Below are 4,750 nucleotides of genomic sequence, written 5' to 3'. Positions count from 1 at the left end.
GAAGGAGCTCTGCCAAACTCATTTCATGAGGCCACAGATACCATGATGCCTAAACCACATGAAGACACAACAAAGAGAATTTGAGACCAACTTCTCTTATAAACATTTGTGGAAAAATGCTCAGTAAAATTGAATCAACCAGAATTCAAGAACATATTGAAAACATCATCTACCATAATCAAATAGGCTTCATACAAGTGATTCAGGGATGGTTCAATATGCAATATACTTGAGGTTCTAGTTAGATCAATAAGACAACCAATCAAGATCAAGAGGATATAAATTGGAAGTAACAAACTCAAGGTATCTCTTTTTGGAGATGATATGATAGCATACATAATCGACCCCCAAAATTCTACCAGGGTACACCTTCAACTGATAAACAACTTTAGAAAAGTGGCTGGATATATATATTTGTCTTAAAAAAACAAACAAACAGTAGCCCTCCTTTATACAAATGATAAACAGGCTGAGAAAGAAATTATGGAAATAACATCCTTTTACAATAACCACAAATAATATAAGATCTTGGTATAACTCTAACCAGGTAAGTGAAATATCTGTATGACAAGGACTTCAATTTTCTGAAGAAAGAAATCAAAGAATACCTCAGAAAATGGAAATTCTTCCATGCTCATGCATCAGTAGGATTAACACCAAAAAAAAAAAAAAAAATTGCCATCTTACCAAAAGCAGTCTACAGATTTAATACAATTCCCATCAAAATTCCAACACAATTGTTTACATATCTTAAAAGAGAAATTCTCAACTTCATATGGAAAAACAAACACTCAGGATTGCTAAAACAATCTAACAATCCTGAACAACAATAACAAAGAAAAAAAAAGAACTTCTAGAAGAATTATCTTCCTTGACATCAAGATAAACTACAAAACAATTATAATAAAACCTGTGTATTATTACTATAGTAACAGACAGGTTGATTATTGAAATAGAATCAAAGGCCATAAAATAAACCTACACACTGAGGAACACCTGATTCTTGGCAAAGATTATACTTTAGGGGGCTGCAGAGATGGTTCAACCAATAAGAATACTTGCTATAACCACATGTGGTGACACAAAACTTCCTGTTTCTCCAGTTCTAGGAGTTCTTATTCTCTCTTCTGACCTCCACAGGCCTTAATTGCATACAAATATGCAGGCACCCACATACACATACACATAAATAAAACCAAATAAAAATGTAAAGGTTGTATTTTAATCTACATGTAAAAAATATGAAGATACTTCTTAAAAATATTTTGCTCAAGGACATTGTTATTAGGACAAAACATAAACCAACAGATTGGGAAAATATCTATGCCTTACTGATACAGAGAAAGATGCTTACAGCCAATGATTGGACTGAACACAAGGACTCCAATGAAGGAGCTAGAGAAAGAACTAAAGGAGTTGAAAGGGTTTGCAACCCCATGGGAAGAACAATATTATCAACCTACCGGACCCCGCCCTCCAGAGCTCCCAGGGACTAAAACACCAACCAAAGAGTACACATGGCTTCAGATGCATATATAACAGAGGATGGCATTGTCTAGTATCAATAGGAAGAGAAGTTCTTGGTCCTGTGAAAGGTCATTTCCCCAGTGTAGGGGAATGTCAGGGTGTTGAGGTAGGTGTGGGTGTATGGCAGGAGGAGCATTCTCATAGAAACAAGGGTAAGTCAGACGGGAAAAGGGGGAACTGAGAAAAGGGCTAACATTTGAAATGTAAATATATAAACTATCCAATAAAAACATATTTTGCTCATTTGTGGTGTTCCCTGTGACTTCTGGTCCTGCTTACTTCTGTCCTATGATATTATTGTAGTATACCCGTAAATGTTTAACAGGATTACAGCATGGAAGGGCTGAGAAAAGTAAAGATCTAAAAGACTTCCACTAGCTCAGTTCTCCTATTTGGTTTTGCTGGACCTTTCTAACTGTCTTTAATAGTTCCTATGATTGGGATCAATGTCAACCCAGCTCGAAGCACACTCAGCCAAAACCATGACTTATGTTTCAGCTTTGGAAAGTATATTTGAGGTCTCACACTATACAAGTAATTCTAACAGGGTCTAAGTATTGATCATACAGATCTGAGAAACCAAGAGTTTCATAAACCAGGAAACACTGATGACTTTTAGCCTTCATCCGATACCAATGGTCTCTAGAGATCACATTGACCCTGACATAACTTCAGATGCTATTTAGCTACAATCAGTTAATCTCGGTTATTGCTGTCAACTATAAATAATATCTGCCTACTACAGTTAGAGTATATATGAGTAAGCAGGTATTTAGTAAATATTATTAGTGACATTTGTTGTGTTTTTTTCATTAGCAGTATTTTTGAGGTTTTATATCATTTATTTTAAATCAAAAAACAGGCATTTTAAAGTAAAAATATACATTGAAAAAGTACATTTATATCACAAAGCATCATCAACCACATAATAGTTGCAAATACATTTGCAGGAATGTGTACATCTACACTAAAGACTAAAAACAAGCCAATTTTTATTTCTACACAGAAATATTAACCTCCTATTAGCAGTGATGGATATTTTGTGCAATTTAAAAATAAAAAATAAGAGGGGGGAACACTACTTTAAACCAAAAAACAAAATTAAGACTTTCATCAAGTCATCTGCATACATATATTTAGCGAAGGATTTTTTCCCCCACGCAATGAAGCAAATGCTGTATTGTCCACTTATTATTGGGCCTGAGGTTGTGGAAGATGCTGCAGCATTCCCTGGGGATTTGTCTGGGCATAATATGCTGCTCGCTGTCTATAGTATTCAGCCCGGGCTGCACTATACTCTGGTTGACCACCAGGTGGGGCTCCAGCAGAAGCAGGAACTGCTTGACCCATTTTCTTGTAGTCCTTTTCCCAAGCCTTTGTATAGTAAACCTGTCCAGCTGGAGCTGGATTTTGCTGATCTCCATAGTTACCTTATCTATTCGTTTGGGTTGTACTTGGTGCACCCGCAGAAGCTGCAAGCGGGGGTTGTGCCTGCAGCTGGTAATAGTGAGCACAATAAGCAGCCCAAGCTGAGTTCCTGTCCTAGCTGTGTCAGGAGGAGCCTGTTGCTGCCAATGTGGAAACGCATTTCCCCATCCCTGAGGAGCATATGAGGCTGGAGGACCACTGGGGCAGGAAAGATGAGGAGCGGGGCCAGGTGGTCCTGGATTATAAAGTGCGGGGTTGTATGGTCACTTTGTAGTTCCAGGCCCTTGAGGACATGGAACGCCATGGGGTACAGGTGCCCCTAAAGGATTTATTTGACCCCGATCTTTTATGAGTTGTTGAACATAATATATTTATTGTGGGGTGCCCCAGACTGTAAATAACTTCACATTGGGATCTGCATTAGGTGGAGGATTTCTCTGAAGTTCTACTGTGCACCAGACTGCTGGTCTATGCTTTTTATAGTTTCACCTCCTTTTCCAATTATCGATCCAGTTTTCCCAGTTGGCACAATCAACTTAAATTCCTGAAGTCCACCAGGTGGTCCCATGTTCCAGCTTCCTTGACCTCTACCTCATCCTTGACCACAAAGTCCAGATCCACCAGGGTTGCCAGTCTGAACACTTCGTAGAAGGTCTGTGATCATTTCTGCAGCGTGCTGACATCTGTCTGGAGGTCCTGCTATTTGTACTATCCTATCAGGTGCTGTTCCATCGTCTGGTTTAAACTGGTTGAGAACATCAGAATCATTTTGTATTTTTTTAATCATTTCTCCATTTCTTCCTATTACAATGCCAACAGCAAATCTTGGAATGTGGACATTATCCCTTCATTTCCTCCTCTTCTTGAGCCATATTCATTTGGCACTTCTCTGAAATCACCTTGATCATGAATTAACTCTCAACCCATTCCCTTGGCTTGCGGAACTTTTTATGGGTCAACCATAATCCTAAAAGGCTTATCAGCACCAGTGTTTTGAGGCCCATCTTGAATCAACCATTTTAACACCAGCCTGTTCCTGAAGTTTTTTAAGAGCCTCTCCCCTCTTTCTGATAACCAGTACTGCTTGGCTGAATTGAATCATGATTTCCGGAACTGCATTTCCAGGTCCATCACCATGATGAAAGACAGGGGCTGATCTTCTCTTTTCGACAATCTGGTCCAATAATCCTTTCGCTGATTAGACAGATTAGGGTGTTCCAGATAGCATACAAAATCTTTCTGGAAGGCCAACACTATCAGGAGCTATCTGTATTTTGCATCCAGATTCCTTCTGTATGCGTGAGATCTGTTCACCTCCTCTACCAATTGTAAATCCAACCATTCCATCTGGAACTTTGTGTTCTTCTGTCATTACAGATCTTTGCTGTTGATGCATCAGAGGTAACTGTGATCCAAAAGAGTCATTTTGGGGAGGTACTTTCTTAGCATATGGTTGATCTCCATCTCCTAAGGGTATCTTCGAAAGCACCCTTAACTCCTCCTCCACTGCGACTCCCAGCTGAGTCAGACAAAGGCAAGGCACTGTTGAGTAGTCAGCCATACCATGTTACAGCAGACCCTGCTATTAGAGGGGAGGGTTCCCCTCCCCGCTAATTGATAAGAAGGAAAGAAAATGTCAGCAGTCAAGGATGTATCACATTCTTGCACAACCCTCATTAGCAGTTCTTAAAAGCTCTGTTTTTATTTTTTAAAGTGTCCTGAATTAAAATTACTGAAGATTTATAGAATCCAGTTCTTTCTGGTACACAGAATGTGCAATTTGTTGGATCTATTG

At 39.0% G+C, this 4,750-nt stretch overlaps 1 pseudogene across 1 annotated transcript; it reads right to left on the bottom strand.

Moving 5' to 3' along the window:
• Positions 1–2,718: 2,718 nt before the first annotated feature.
• LOC308422820 (far upstream element-binding protein 1-like) lies at positions 2,719–4,516 on the bottom strand (annotated as a pseudogene). Its single transcript has one exon. The product of its transcript is annotated as a far upstream element-binding protein 1-like (transcript).
• Positions 4,517–4,750: the final 234 nt, after the last annotated feature.

The sequence above is a fragment of the Micromys minutus genome (assembly GCF_963924665.1).
Source record: "Micromys minutus genome assembly, chromosome: 7".
NCBI classification, from domain to species: Eukaryota; Metazoa; Chordata; class Mammalia; order Rodentia; family Muridae; genus Micromys; species Micromys minutus.
This window is presented reverse-complemented; position numbering and strand designations above follow the sequence as displayed.